This window comes from Tursiops truncatus, chromosome 17 (genome assembly GCF_011762595.2).
Source record: "Tursiops truncatus isolate mTurTru1 chromosome 17, mTurTru1.mat.Y, whole genome shotgun sequence".
Lineage (NCBI taxonomy): Eukaryota > Metazoa > Chordata > Mammalia > Artiodactyla > Delphinidae > Tursiops > Tursiops truncatus.
The window spans coordinates 29,787,096-29,803,259 of NC_047050.1; the positions used below are offsets into that span (position 1 = coordinate 29,787,096).

Consider the following 16,164-nt stretch of genomic DNA (forward strand, 5'->3'; position numbering starts at 1 on the left):
AATAGCAATTTCATCTCTAGATCAAAACTTAACCAATAATTTCAAATGGGAACTTATTCTAATTAATTTTAAACTATGATCAAGAAGATATTGGGATATCCTGAAGAGTAAAGACAATGTCATGTTTGATAAACATAAGGAATTTATCTTTAGGATGTCTAATTCCTAGGCCTTCAGAGTTCTGAGAAGGAAAGTTGCCTGATTTTCTGGGTATGCTGTTTTCTAAGCTAGTTGTCCTCTTTATTTTTCTGACCTCTCCATATCAAAGCATATCTCAAGGATTCATTCCTTGGCCATACTTCTACTGATCCCCTCCATATCTTATTTCATTTATCTATAGACTGTCTTAGATGACTTTTTGCTGTTATCTTAGATGTTGGTCTCTCTGAATGCCTATCTCAACTCCCAATGTGAAGGTGACTTCCTGAGGTTGGGGAGCTTAGTTTTCTCTGATGCCTAGTATTCCAGGAATTTTAAGGTGTTTGATAAGAATAAATATAATTTGTGTTTACTGCTGCTGTTTTTATGTACTGCATTTATTTTATCTAAATTGGTATGTTTAAAATATGTGTAATATTTTGTTCTTAAAAATAAAGTGTATCAACTATAGCCCAATATAAAATTTAAAAAAAAACCTGTTTAATGAAATGAAAATATTAGAATATTTAAAAGTTAAAACCCAGAAAGTCACTTAAGAAATATTTTTGCTATGAATAATGGAATTGGAACTTAGCATCAAATTTTTTCTCCAGTCATTTAAAAATTCAATACAAATAGCTGTGATGGGTTTAAAACATGAAGATATTTCTTATCACTACTACATGTAGTGACCTTTTATTTTCACAGAGTTAAAATGTGTGATGTAACTAAAAATAAACCTTAGGTCATAGAAAATTTACTATTATTTGAAAATAAAGTGATTGAAGAGTAAAATAAATAAAAAAAGAGTAAAAATTTTGCTGTCTATAAGATGTTCTTATGGCTCTTTTAATATAAAAGCAGTAAAGAAGAAATGTTTTGGTACATATTGACTGTTTATCAATGCTCTTTTAATAGTATCTAAAAATAAAAGGACTTCATGTATAAGCATTACCGATATATTTTATTTCCAAAACAGACACTTAAGAGAATTAAAGCTTTCAATCAATTTATTTTACATTCCCCCAGTCGGTTTTTTAAAAGGACTGTTTCTTATTTGACTACTTTATTTATTTGAAAACACCAAAATATATTCAGGTATGCTATTGTTTTTCTCACCTTTTCAAATACTGGCTTTAAGAAGCTTAAATGATAAAGAATTTCAAGTTGATATATGATTTAAAATAGGTGTTAATCTTATAACACTTATTTGGAGGTAGAGAAATAAGTGTAGTTTCTGATTTATGGGTGTTTGCCCATTTTCTGTGAAATGCCTGTTTCCCATTGTGCTTGTTTTACTAGCAGGTTTTCTTTGTGCTTTTGCTTGTTAACTTATGAGATCTTTGAGTATAGTACTGTAGACATTAAACTTTTTTCTATTACATGCGTTGCAAATATGATCTTTCAATATATTATGTTGTTTATGCTTTAATTTATAGCTCTTTTATCATTATAGATATATAATTTTTTATGTAGTCAAATGTCTTTTGTTTCTACCTTAAAGACCTCTAAGTTTCTCTGAAACCATTACTTTATAAAAATATGTTTAAAAAATCCATACCTTTATTAATTTATTTTTACAATAGAAGATTTTAAACATCTGAAATATATTTTTCATGTAGTTTGCAAAATAACTTTCTGGTTTTTCAGTTGGGAGTCCTACTGACCCAACACTACTACTAAATTTTGAAATAATTGTAATTTCTGCTTTGGCTTCCGTAATTGAATTGGAAATATTTTAAAAATCATTTAAAAATGTCAGTTGCATCACTATATTCCTTGCTATTATTACGCATTTTTGTCTGCTTGATTTGCCAAATTCTCAAATATTTTTATTAGAATTATCCAAATTACATTGTGAGTTAACGAAACTGTGCTCATAGTTTTAAGGGATTTTGTCTTACATTATACACTCTTAAATTAAACATTAAAAATTTTTTCTTTTCTCCCAAGTACTTTTGGAAGAATTACTATTTATATTTATTTTGATAATGTTTACTTTCCGATTATTAATATTATTTATGATTATAAGGGTACTATTAAATATTGAATGCTTACCATAGTGCCAAGTGTTTATTTAAAAATCTTGATAGGGATTAAGTAATTAAATATTTTGATCATATTAATAGAAAATACAACTGTTAAGTAGGTATTATTATTTTTATCCTATTTTATAGTAGAATAAACCAAGGTAATTAAAAAACTCAGAATGTTCATTTTTTAAAAGTCCAGCAGATTCCTATAGGTTTGCTTGAATTTAGTGCCTATTTCATCTCTAGAAAGTTTTCTAGAACTACTACCTTAAGATTGCAATTTATTCTTTTTTTTTTTTGTAATTACAGTGAGATTTTTCACTATTTTGATTCTTAAATTTTTCTAACAGACACAAAATGGTGAAAAGATGATAGTAAACACACTGGCAAGCCTGATGTGTAATTTTTCCATTACTTCTAGAAGGAGCTTATTTACACTTTTCCATTTTCCAAGTTATAATTTCTCTGATTTCTTTCTGTCATTGATCATACTGGGAATGGGAAGCTTTTGGGTTTACCTATTAACAAACTAAATGATGCCAATAACTGTCAGAGTTTTTGACACTAACATAAAGATTGAATATGGTCTGTAACATTTGAATGTATAAATTATTTTTCTTACAGTTGAAATCTATTTCAAAAAACTTGGTTAGAGAATTTGGTCTTAATCTCTGTATCATTCAAGAGAGTTTTGAATGTGTGTAATCTAAACCCCTATCAATAACGGCTTAAGCAATAAGTATATTTATTATGTCACATGAAGGAAGTCTGGAAATAGATGGCTCATGGATTTATTAATTGAGGGTGCCAACAATGTTACCTGACTCAGGGCCTTCCCCATATTTCCATCCTGCCATTCTTAGAATGCTGCCTATCTTCCTCAGATTTTCACCTTAGTTGTTGTCACTATTCCAGACTTGGGATGGGGTATCATGTGTCCTTTTATCAGTGAAGAAGACATTTCCACAAAATCCACAGAAGGCATAATCTTCCATTTCTCTCTCATTGGCCAGACTGGGTCATAGGCCCGTGGTCTGAGTGTTTGTATCCCCTCAAAATGTATATGTTGAAATATTAAGACTGACTCCCAAAGTGATGGTATTAGGAAGTAGGGTCTTTAGGTTATAAGGGCAAAGCCCTTTGAATGATGTTGGTGCTATTATAAAAGAGGCTCCAGAGAGATCTCTCACCCTTCTTCCACCATGTGAGGATACATGGAGAAGTCTGCAATACGGAGGAGGGTTTTCACTCCCACCCTGATCTTGGACTTCCAGCTTCCAGAACTGGGGCAATACCTATCTGTTCTTTATAAGCCACACGGTCTATGGTACTTTGTTACAACAGTCTGAATGGACTAAGACAGTCCTCCTTTCAACTCAAAATTGATAGAGGTGAATGTGATCACCATTATTAGTTTAGAACAATCAGCATTCAGCACCAAAGGCTTAATCCTTGATCTCAGGGTACTTTGCAGCTTCTTGCCTTAAAATCAGGCTCTGTTAGCAAGTAAGGCAGGAGTGAGGAAGTGCTGTTGAATAGATGAATATGTTTCTGACACAGAATTCTCAGGAGTTAGTTTGACATTATGTAAGACAATTTCATAATTCTGCAGATCGGCAAAGCTCTCCATAAAAACAAGACCCTCTAGACCATTAATGTAATTTCAGTTCTTTAGTTTTGTGGTATTTTCTTCCTAATATTTTGAGTGTTGAACATGGCTGATGCTTTTGTAATATGAGATTCTTTCTTAGAAATTGAATTGACCACTTCTGTCTAGGCAACTTTTAGGTGCCTGTATCCTTAATAAGTAGTTCATTCATTACATTATTTTCATGTTACCCAAGTGGCATATGGTATCTCTCCGCTGACTGATAAAGAGCTAAATATTGAATTAATTGTTTTAGGGAATCAGGGAATGGCAGGGAATCAGAAATAGATTGGCAGGGAATCAGAAATAGATTGGCAAACTAGAACTGTGGAGAGAATTAATGAACAAATTCAGGTAATAAATATACATACTATTATAAAAGGAGTAATGATAGAAAGTTATGGACAATAAAGATGAAAACAAAATATTAAATATGAATTGAATAGTCATGAGGATTGCAAACATATGGCAATTAGAAGGGAGTAAGAATTTAGCTCAACAGGGATGTTAACAAGTGAAGGGTTTTGTTTGAATCATTGGTAAAAATATTTTATCATACACAAAACAGAAAAGAATAAGAATCTCTAAATTAGAGTAGGCATTTAGATTATGAGTTTAGATTATGAGTTTTACATGTATTGTATTTATGGAGAAATGTCCAGTAGGCACTTTGAGATGTGATTAGCGTTATAGATATAGGTCAGAAATGGAGAGCACTGTAGAAATATTCCAAATAGTGATGATACCATGCCATTAGTGTTGAATTCTCAGATAGTAGAGTTACCTAATGTGTAGAGTGGAGACCTGAAAACTAATCCTTAGAAAAAGCTCCTACCCACCCAGTGTGAGCAGAAGGAGGAGACAAAGAAACAGAGAAAAAGATTCCAGAGAGATAGCTGGAAAAGGACCCAGAGACTGAAATTTAACAAAAAGCCTATTTCAGTGCTATCTAGCTTATCCATATTGTCTAATCAAATTACTTTCTGTTATAATCGATAGTAACTTACACTATAATAAAATGATTACATGATTTTTTTTCCTTAGAGGAAATAAAAATAAAATACTTTTTTCTTTCTGGTCACATTTCAGTGACCAATTAAAAAAAAATCTCTGCTGTATTGATTAAGACAAGATGTTTACTACCTGATCTTATATATGTTCAGTATGGCCTAGGCAGATACAGTCTGAGCAGGTGTTGGATTATAGATCATAATGATGCAATCGTATTCTGCAGAGGACAAGTCTCTCTACATAGGTTAGTACTGATTTTACTTTTCTTCATTCAATCAAGGATTGATAGTCACAAACATATTTTTAAATCTGTAGAAGAGAAAAAATATGTTAAAATGGAAAGAATTAGTGTGAACTACAGGGCTCTGGGGAGAAGTCACCTGAAACCCTTGGAGCTGTAGTTATATTATGTCATCTACAGGGTAGTAATAAGTAAGCAGAGGCAGTTCTGCATGTGAGGAGTGTGGAAGCCACTCTTTGCTAGCAAGTAAAAAGGTGAACAAACTGTAATATCTATTCTTGTATCCATGAGAGAAGAAAGGGCAAAGGACAAACAATAGCCTGCAAGATTGGAGACGAGCAAATACAGGGAGTCAGGGTTTACCAGAACAGAGGCTCAGGAGTGGGAGTCTCTATGGTAACCAGTGCCAGGGTACAAAAAGCTGAACTCTGACAAATTATTGGAAACCCAGTGCAGACAACTCTTCAGGGGGAACCAGTCTTGTTGGGACCTCCATAGCATCGTGAGATTTACCTACATGATCTTGCCCAGGTTTCCATAGGAAATATCAGAGAAAACTCTCCTTGGGCTTCTGGTCAGGGTAGAAACCATTTTGAAATACACCACAGCATTCTGATCTTAACAACGTCTGACCTCAGGGGAAACTAGTTAACGAGATCCTAACCTGCTGGAGTATTATCAGAATATAACTAAACTGGGGAAAGGGAAATACCCAATCTAGCACCCTCTAGCCATCCTGTGGGAAGAAAAGCACAGAGAAACACTTGTGAAATTCACAACCCAGAGGCACAGGTTCACTAAAAGAATGACAGTTAATTATAGACTATAGATTGTAGAATGCTTCATCTCTCCCAAACCTCACCACTACATTACTAAGAACCTATTTACAGCAGTTCCTTTTACCCAATTTATCATGTCCAACTACTGAGAAAAAAAAAAAATTACAAGGCATACCTAAAGGTAAAAATACAATTTAAAGAGACAAACCAAGCATCAGAACCAGACATGGGAGGGATGTTGACATTATCAGACCAGGAATTTAAAACAACTATGATTAATATTTTAAGGGTTCTAATGGATAGACAGCTTGTAAGAATACATGGACAATGTAAGCAGAGAGGTCAAAATCATAAGAAAGAAATGTTAAAGGTCAAAAACACTGCAACAGAAATCAATTCTGGACTTCCCTCGTGGCTCAGTGGTTAAGAATCCACCTGCCAATGCAGGGGACATGGGTTCTAGCCCTGGTCTGGAAAGATCCCACATGCCACAGAGCAACTAAGCCCATGTGCCACAACTAATGAGCCTGTGCTCTAGAGCCTGTAAGCCACAACTACTGACCCCACGTGTTACAACTACTGAAGCCCCTGCTCTACAACAAAGAGAAGCCATGGCAAAAAGAAGCCTGCTCACCACAACGAAGTGCCCCCGCTCGCCACAACTAGAGAAAGCCAGTGCACAGCAATGAAGACCCAATGCAGCCAAAAATAAATAAATAAATTTATTTAAAAAAAAAAGAAGAAATCAACAATGCCTTTGATGGACTTAGCAGACTGGACATGGCTGAGGACAGAATCTCTGAGCTTGATGATGTCTCATTAGAAATCTACAAAACTGAAAAGCAAAGAGAACAAAGACTTAAAATGAAAAACAGAAGGGAATATTCAAGGACTGTGGGACAACTACAAAAGAATATAATATATTCACAATGGAAATAACAGAAGGAGAAAAAAGAGAGAAAGGAACAGAGGGAATATTTGAAGTAATAATGACTGAGAATCTCTCCAAATTAAGGTCAGACACTAAATCACAGATCCAGAAGCTCAGAGAATACCAAGCAAGATAAATGCTCTCCCACAAAAACAAAACAAAACAAAACAAAAAACCCTACACATTGACATTTTAGTTTCAAATTACAGAAAATCAAAAATAAAGAAAAATAATTCTGAAAGAAGCCGGGGTGGGGGGGAGCCTTATGTATACAGAGGAATAAATGATTTAATCTGACTTTCCAGAAGCCATGAAAGCAAGAAAAGAGTGGAGTGAAATGTTGAAAGTGTTGAGAAAAAAACCCACCAACCTAGGTTTCTGTACCCTGGAAAATTATCCTTCAAAAATGAAGGAAAAATAAAGATTTTCTAAGACAAATTAAAAATGGAGGGAATTTGTTGCTGGTATACCTACTTTGTAATAAATCTTAAAAGAAATTCTTTAGAGAGAAAGGAAATAATATAGGTCAGAAACTTGAATCTACATAGAGGAAAGGAATAGCAGCAGAGAAGGAATAAGTAAAGGTAAAATGAAAACATTTTTTCTTCTTCTTTTTAAGTGACCTAACAAATAACAGTTTGTTTGAAGTAATAAGAGCAAGATTGTATTTGACTATGTATGTTTATGAGTATATATCTACTTAGCTATGTCTAGGCACAAGCGAAGAGGATGGCAACAATAATAAAATGGATGAGAGGAAGGAATTAGGATTATTTTGGTGTTATAAGGTGCTCACACAATCCAAATCCAAAATAGGATAAAAAGAGTTACACACCACAATCAAGTAATATTTGTCCTAGGTGTGGAAGGCTGGTTCAACATTCAAAATCTATTAATGTAATCCATCACATCAACAAACTAAAAAAGAAAAATTACATGATCATATCAATAGATGCGGAAAATAAATTTGACAAAACCCAACACCTCTGTATGATAAAAACTCTCAGTAAACTAGGAATAGAGGGGAACATTCTTAATTTGATAAAAACTACCTACAAAACTTAAAGCTGACATCATACTTAATGATGAGACACTCAAAGCTTTCCCACTAAGATCAGATATAAGGCATAAATATCCTCTTTCACAACTTTTAAACAATGTATTGATAGTCCTTGCAAATTCAATAAGGCAAGAAAAAAGGATAAAAGGTATACAGATTGAGATGGAGAAATAAAAATGTTTATTACAAATGATATGATTATCTATGTAGAAAATCTGAAAGAATTGATGAAAATACCTCCAGGACTTAATAATACAGCAAGGTTACAGAATACAAGGTTAATTTAAAAAGTCAATTTCTTTCCTATATACCAACAGTGAACAACTGGAAATTGAAATTAAAAACACAAAACCATTTATGTTAGCATCTTCAAAAATGAAATATTTATGTATAAATCTAACAAAATATATATGAGATCTGTATAAGCAAAACAATAAAACTCTAATGAGTAAAATCAAAGAAGAACTAAATAAATGGAGAGATAATCTATGTTTAGGGTAGGAAGTCTCAATATTGTCAAGATGTCAGTTCTTCTCACTTGATCTGTAAATTCAATGCAATTCCAATCAAATTGCCAGGAAGTTATTGTATAGATATAAACAAAATGATTCTAAAATTTATATAGAGAGGCAAAAGACCCAGAATAGCCAACACAATATTGAAGGAGAAGAACAAAGTTGGAGAATTGATGTCACCCAACTTCAAGATTTACTATAAAGCTACAGTAATAAAGACAGTGTGGTATTAGTGAAAGAAAAGACAAATAGATCTTTTAGACAAATAGACAAATAGTGGAAGGAAATAGGTCAGAAATAGAGCCCCATAAATATAGTCATCTGGTCTTTGACAATGGCGCAAAGTCAGTACAAAGGAGCAAAGATAGTCTCTTCAACAAATGGTGCTGGAACCACTGGATGACCACTGTCAAAAATATGAATGTAAACATAGACATTACATGCTTCAAAAAATTAACTCGAAATAGATCACAAACCTAATTGTAAAATACAAATGATAAAATTCCTAGATGATGACAGGAGAAAACCCAGATGACTTTGGGTATGATGATGTCTTTTTAGATAAAGCACCAAAGACATAATCCATGAAAGAAATAATTGATAGGCTGTTCTTTATTAAAATGAAAAATATCTGCTCTGCAAAAGATAATATCAAAAGAATGAGAAGAAAAGCCACTGATAGAAAATATATGGAAGAGATGCATCTGATAAAGGTCTGTTTCAAAATATACAAAGAACTCTTAAAACTCAATAATAAGAAAACAACCTGATTAAAAAATAGGCCAAAGTCCTTAACAGACACCTCACTAAAGAAGACATACAGATGGCAAATAAGCATATGAATAGATACTCCACATCATATGTCATCAAGGAAATGCAAATTAAAACAATAATGAGATAGCACTACACATCTATTCAAATAGCCACAATTTGGAATGCTGACACCACCAAATGTTGGTGAGGATGTGGAGTAACAGGAACTCTCATTCATTGCTGGTGGGAATGCAAAATGGTACAGCCACTTTGGAAGACTGGCAGTTTCTTACACAACTAAATATAGTCTTACCATATGATCCAGCAATTGTGCTCCTTGGTATTTTCCCAAAGGAACTGGAAACTTATGTCTACACAAAACCCTACACAAATGTTTATAGTAGCTTTATTCATAATTGCCAAAACTTGGAAGGAATAAGATGTTCTTTAGTAGGTAAATGGTTAAATAAACTGTGGTATATCCAGACAATGGAATATTATTCAGTGACAAAAGGAAATGAGCTATTAAGCCATGATCACACATGGAAGAAGCTTAAATGCATATTACTAAATGAAAGAAGTCAATGTGAGAATGCTACACACTGTATAATTCCAGTGATATAACATTCTGTAAAAGATAAAATAATGGAGACCTTAAAATAATTAGTGTTTGCCAACGGTGTTGGTGAGAGGGGAAAAGATGAATAGGAAGAGCAAAGAGAATTTTTAAGTCAGTAAAAATACTCTATGATATAATAATAATATATAATGATGTCCTTATACATTTGACCAAACCCTTAGAATGTACAACACCAAGAGTGAACCATAATGTAAATTTTGGACTTTGTGTCATTATTATGTGTCAATTCAGTTTCATCTTTGCTAAGAAATATACCATTTTTGTGAGTGATGTTGATAATGGGGGAGGGTATGCATGTATGGGGGCAGAGGGTAGATGGTAAATCTGTACCTTCTTCTCAGTTGTACTGTAAACCTAAAATGGTTCTAATAAAAAGCCTCAGAAAAGGTATTTGGGGCATAACAGTTGTGACCCAAGGAGCCAAGTGACAATCTGAAGTTGGTGAAGTAAGTGGGAGAAAATAGATACTGTAATTTTTAAAATTTAAAATTACACAAATGTCATATCTTAGTAATACTTATTTATATTGTATAGCATATCATATAAAATCATACTGTTATTATATATTATATATTAAAGATCATTTTCACAATATTACAGCATAATTATATAATATATTTTTTAAATTAAAAATAATAATAATAAAAAATATAGGGACTTGATAATATGAATGAAGCTCTATTTTTGAGGTTGGCAAACTAAAGCTCTTGGGCAAAATCTGTACTACAGCCTTTTTTTGTGAATAAAGTTTTATTAAGACACAATCAATCACACCCATTTGTTATATACCACTTTGTGACTACTTTCCTCTACAATGGCAGAGTCGAGTAGTTGTGACAGACACTAAATGACCTGCAAAACTGAAAATATTTGCTTTCTAGTCGATTATAGAAAAGGTTGGTCAGTCCCTTCTCTAAATGGAAAATACTAAAGAACAGATTAAAAGATAATAAAACATTATTTAAACACATTGTTGATTTGAAAATAAAATAAAAAATTCACAGAATTATAAGTAATAATCAGAAAATATCATTAATAAAAAAACTTGAAAAATAGCAAAAATTTTGGGGCAGTACTTTTTAGAGAACAATATACATTTTCATTAAAAGATATTGGAGAAGTCTTTTTTTAAATATCTTTATTGGAGTATAATTTCTTTACAATGGTGTGTTAGTTTCTGCTGTATAACAAAGAGAATCAGCTCTACATATACATATATCCCCATATCTCCTCCCTCCTGCGTCTCCCTCTCACCCTCCTTATCCCACCCCTCTAGGTGGACACAAAGCACCGAGATGATCTCCCTGTGCTGTGCGGCTGCTTCCCATTAACTATCTATTTTACATTTGGTAGAGTATATATGTCCATGCCATTCTTTCACTTCATCCCAGCTTACACTTCGCCCTCCCCGTGCCCTCAAGTCCATTCTCAATATCTGCATCTTTATTCCTGTCCTGACCCTACATTCTTCAGAACCTTTTTTTTTTTTAGATTCCATATATATGTGTTAGCATATGGTAATTGTTTTCTCTTTCTGTCTTACTTCACTCTGTATGACAGACTCTAGGTCTATCCACCTCACTACAAATAACTCAATTTCTTTTCCTTTTATGGCTGAGCAATATTCCATTGTATATATGTGCTACATCTTCTTTATCCATTCATCTGTCAATGGACACTTATGTTGCTTCCATGTCCTGATTATTGTAAATAGACCTGCAATGAACATTGTGGTACATCACTCTTTATGAATTACGGTTTTCTCAGGGTATATGCCCAGTAGTGGGGTTGCTGGGTCATAGGGTAGCTCTATTTTTAGTTTTTTAAGGAACCTCCATATTGTTCTCCATAGTGGCTCTATCACTTTACATTCCCACCAACAGTGCAAGAGAGTCCCCTTTTCTCCAAACCCTCTCCAGCATTTATTGTTTGTTGATTTTTTGATGATGGTCATTCTGACTGGTGTGAGGTGATACCTCATTGTAGTTCTGATTTGCATTTCTCTAATGATTAGTGATGTTGAGGATCTTTCAATGTGTTTTTGGCTATGGGTATGTTTTCTTTGGAGAAATGTTTATTTAAATATTCTGCCCATTTTTGATTAGGTGGTATTTTTTTTGATATTGAGCTGCATGAGCTGTTTGTGTATTTTGGAGATTAATCCCTTGTCAGTTGCTTTGATGGCAAATATTTTTTCCCATTCTGAGGGTTGTCTTTTGTTCATGGTTTCCTTTGCTGTGCAAAAGCTTTTAAGTTTCATTAGGTCCCATTTGTTTATTTTTGTTTTTATTTCCCTTTCTCTAAGAGGTGGGTCAAAAAGGGTCTTGCTGTGATTTATGTCATAGAGTGTTTTGCCTATGTTTTCCTCTAAGAGTTTTATAGTGTCTGACCTTACATTTATGTCTTTAATCTATTTTGAGTTTATTTTTGTGTGCAGTATTAGAGAGTGTTCTAATTTCATTCTTTTACATGTAGCTGTCCAGTTTTCCCAGCACCACTTATTGAAAAGGCTGTCTTTTCTCCATTGTACATTCTTGCCTCCTTTATCAAAGATAAGCTGACCATATGTCCATGGGTTTATCTCTGTGCTTTCTTCCTGTTCCATTGATCATATTTCTGTTTTTGTGCCAGTACCATACTGTCTTGATTACTGTAGCTTTGTAGTATAGTCTAAAGTCAGGGACCCTGATTCCTCCAGCTCTGTTTTTCTTTCTCAAGAGTGCTTTAGCTATTTGGGATCTTTTGTGTTTCCATACAAATAGTGAAATGTTTTGTTCTAGTTCTCTGAAAAATGCCAGTGGTAGTTTGATAGGGACTGCATTGAATCTGTAGATTGCTTTGGGTAGTAGAGTCATTTTCAGAATGTTGATTCTTCCAATCCAAGGGCATGGTATATCTCTTCATCTGTTTGTATCATCTTTAATTTCTTTCATCAGTGTCTTAGAGCTTTCTGCATGCAGGGCTTTCTTCTCCCTAGGTAGGTTTATTCCTAGGTATTTTATTCTATTTTTTGCAATGGTAAATGGGAGTGTTTCCTTAATTCACTTTCAGATTTTTCATCATTAGTGTATAGGAATGCAAGAGATTTCCATGCATTAATTTTGTAACCTGCTACTCTACCAAATTCATTGATCAGCTCTTGTAGTTTTCTGGTAGCATCTTTAGGATTCTCTATGTATAGTATCATGTCATCTGCAAACAATGACAGCTTTACTTCTTCTCTTCTGATTTGGATTCCTTTTATTTCTTTTTCTTCTCTGATTGCTGTGGCTAAAACTTCCAAAACTATGTTGAATAATAATGGTGACAGTGGGCAACCTTGTCCTTTTCCTGATCATAGAGGAAATGGTTTCACTTTTTCACCATTGAGAACTATGTTGGCTGTGGTTTTGTCATATATGGCCTTCATTATGTTGAGATAAGTTCCCTCTATGCTTACTTTCTGGAGGGTTTTTTATCATAAATGGTAGAGAAATCTTAGATGTAGTTATATTATGTTCACAAACAGGAACATTCAATATTTTAAGATGACAGGTCTCCCAAAATGTTGTATAACTTTCATGCAATTCCAATGAAAAAAATCCAATTTGTTTGTGGAACTAGACAAGGTGATTCTAAAAATTATACAAAAGAGCAAAATGCTAAGCCTAGGGTAGATAATCCTGAAGAAGACTCTTGGAAAAAGGATACTTGTCCTACCAGATATCAAGACTTAAAATAAAGCTATATAATCAATATAGTGCTTTTATAGCCATAAAGTGGCTCATAGATGACATACTGACAGCCAGAGTCCAAAACTTAGGTGCACATATATTAGCACTCATGTGAAACAGTGTCATGAAGAGCAGTGGGGAAAGTGGTGGGATGATTCATGAATATGAGCTAAGGTAAATAGTTATCTACATGGATAGAAAGGATAAAACTACATGTTTATTTCCCATCACACATAAAAAGTAATTTGAGATCACAAGCTTATTTGTGAAAGGAATAAGCTCAAATATTTTAGAAGATGCTATGACAGAATTTCTTCATGATGTCATGATAGCAAAAACTTAATTATCTTTTTAAATAAGACACTGATCGAAGTAAATTATAATAATATATATATTTTTTAATCAAGAACATTTTATTCATCTCTTGATACCCTAAGTAAGTGGAAAGACAAGGCATACATTGGGAGAAGATATTTTCAACATACATAAGAGGCAAAAGATTAATATCTGGAATATATAATGATCCACAGGTCTAAAAGGAAAATATAATAAAAAATGCAAAACTTATAAATCGATCTTTTACAGAAGAGAAACTATGAATTAAAGATTAAGCAAATGCAAGGATGCTTGACCATTTTAGCAATGTAGGAAATACACAGCAAATAATTTTTACATTTAAAAATAAATGCAACTAAATAACAAAAAGTTCAATCAATAGTATTACTTACTACCAAATTGGAAAATATTAAAAAAATAGACAATATAAAATGTTGGAGAAGGTGTGCAGAAACAGACATTGTATGCATTTATGCTGCATGTAAGTTAGAACTTGCACTTTAGAAGTGCTTGATATTAGATGTTAAAATGCTAACACATCCTATAGCACAAAAATTGCATCCTTAGGTATATATCTTAGAGAAATAGTTATATTTGAAATGCAGACTCATGAACAATAATGCTTATATCATCATTGTTTTATAGCCGAAGACTGATAACAACACAAATGTTCATCAGCAAAAGAATGAATAATTTGAGTATAGTCATGCAGCAGTGAAAAAAGAAATGATCTGTGTTAACATGGTTACATTTCAAAAATATAATGTTTGGCAAAAACACAGAATACTGTTTACTCTAATAGTATTTTAAATAATGTGAAGAAATAGATAAAACCATCTATTTTTTAGGGTTATATACAATTGTACCAAGATAAAGTTTAGAAATTAATATCCTGATAATTAGTATAAATGACTGACTTTCTATCGGAACACGAAAGTTCATTTTATCATTAATTTAATTTAATTTAATTTTTATTGAAATATAGTTGATTTACAATTTTATACTAGTTTCTAGTGTGCAGCATAGTTATTCAATATTTTTTATAGATCATTTTGCATTTCAAGTTATTTCAAAGCAATAGCTATATTTTCCTGTGCTGTACAATATATCCCTGTTGCTTATCTATTTTATACATAGTAGTTTGTATCTCTTAATTCCACACCTGTGTCTTGCTCCACTGGTATCCATTAGTTTGTTCTCTATAGCTCTGAGTCTGTTTCTGTTTTATTATACACATTAGTTTGTTTATTTTTAGATTCCACATATAAGTGATAACATAAGAGTATTTGTCTTTGTCTGACTTATTTTACTAAGTGTAATACTCTCTAGGTCCATCCACATTGTTGCAAATGGCAGAATTTTATGCTATTTTTATGGCTGAGTAATATGCATATATATATACACACACATACACATATACACCGCATCTTCTTTACTCATTCATATGAGATGTAAGGACATTTCGGTATTCATAAATCAATCAATGTGACACACCACATTAACAAAGGGAAGGACAAAAATGACATGATGTAGAAAAAGTATTTGACAAAATTCAACATCCATTCATGATCAAAGTCGGTATAGAGGGAGCATATCTCAACATAATTAAAACTGTTTATGACAAACCCACAGCCAACATCGTATTCAACAGTGAAGAGCTGAAAGACTTTCTTCTAAATCAGGAGCAAAACAGGGATGTCCGTTATCACCACTTCTATTTAACGTAGTATTAGAAGTCTTAGCCACAACAGTCAGATAAGAGAAACAACTAAAAGGCATCCAAAACGGAAGGGAAGAAGTAAAATTGTCACCATTTGCAGATGCCTTGGTACTGTATATAGAAAACCCTAAAGTCTCCACCAAAACACTATTAGAACTAATAAATGAATTCAGTAAAGTTGTAGGATACAAGATTCATATAGAGAAATCTGTTATTTTCTATACACTAATAATGAACTATCAGAAACACCAAACAAGGAAACAATCCTAATTAAAATTTCATCAAAAAGAATAAAATATATGGGAATAAACATTTTATCACAATTTTTATATAATTACTATACAGTTGACCCTTGAACAATGCGGGTCTTAGGGGCACTGACCCCCGTGCAGTCGAAAATCCGTGTATAACTTCTGATTCCCCTAAAACCTAAGTACTAATAGACTACTGTTGACTGGAAACCTTACTAATATTATAAGCAGCCAACTAACACATATTTTGTATGTTATATATATTATATACTGTATTCTTTTTTTTTTTTTTTTTTTTTTTTTTTTGCTGTGCGTGGGCCTCTCACTGTTGTGGCCTCTCCCGTTGCGGAGCACAGGCTCCGGACGCGCAGGCTCAGCGGCCATGGCTCACGGGC

The 16,164-nt window shown here is 33.0% G+C and overlaps 1 protein-coding gene across 1 annotated transcript in view; it reads left to right on the top strand.

The window, feature by feature from the left end:
• The window catches only part of CNBD1 (cyclic nucleotide binding domain containing 1), a 409,277-nt gene that overhangs the window by 321,943 nt on the left and 71,170 nt on the right, over positions 1 to 16,164 (top strand). The window lies entirely within an intron of this gene.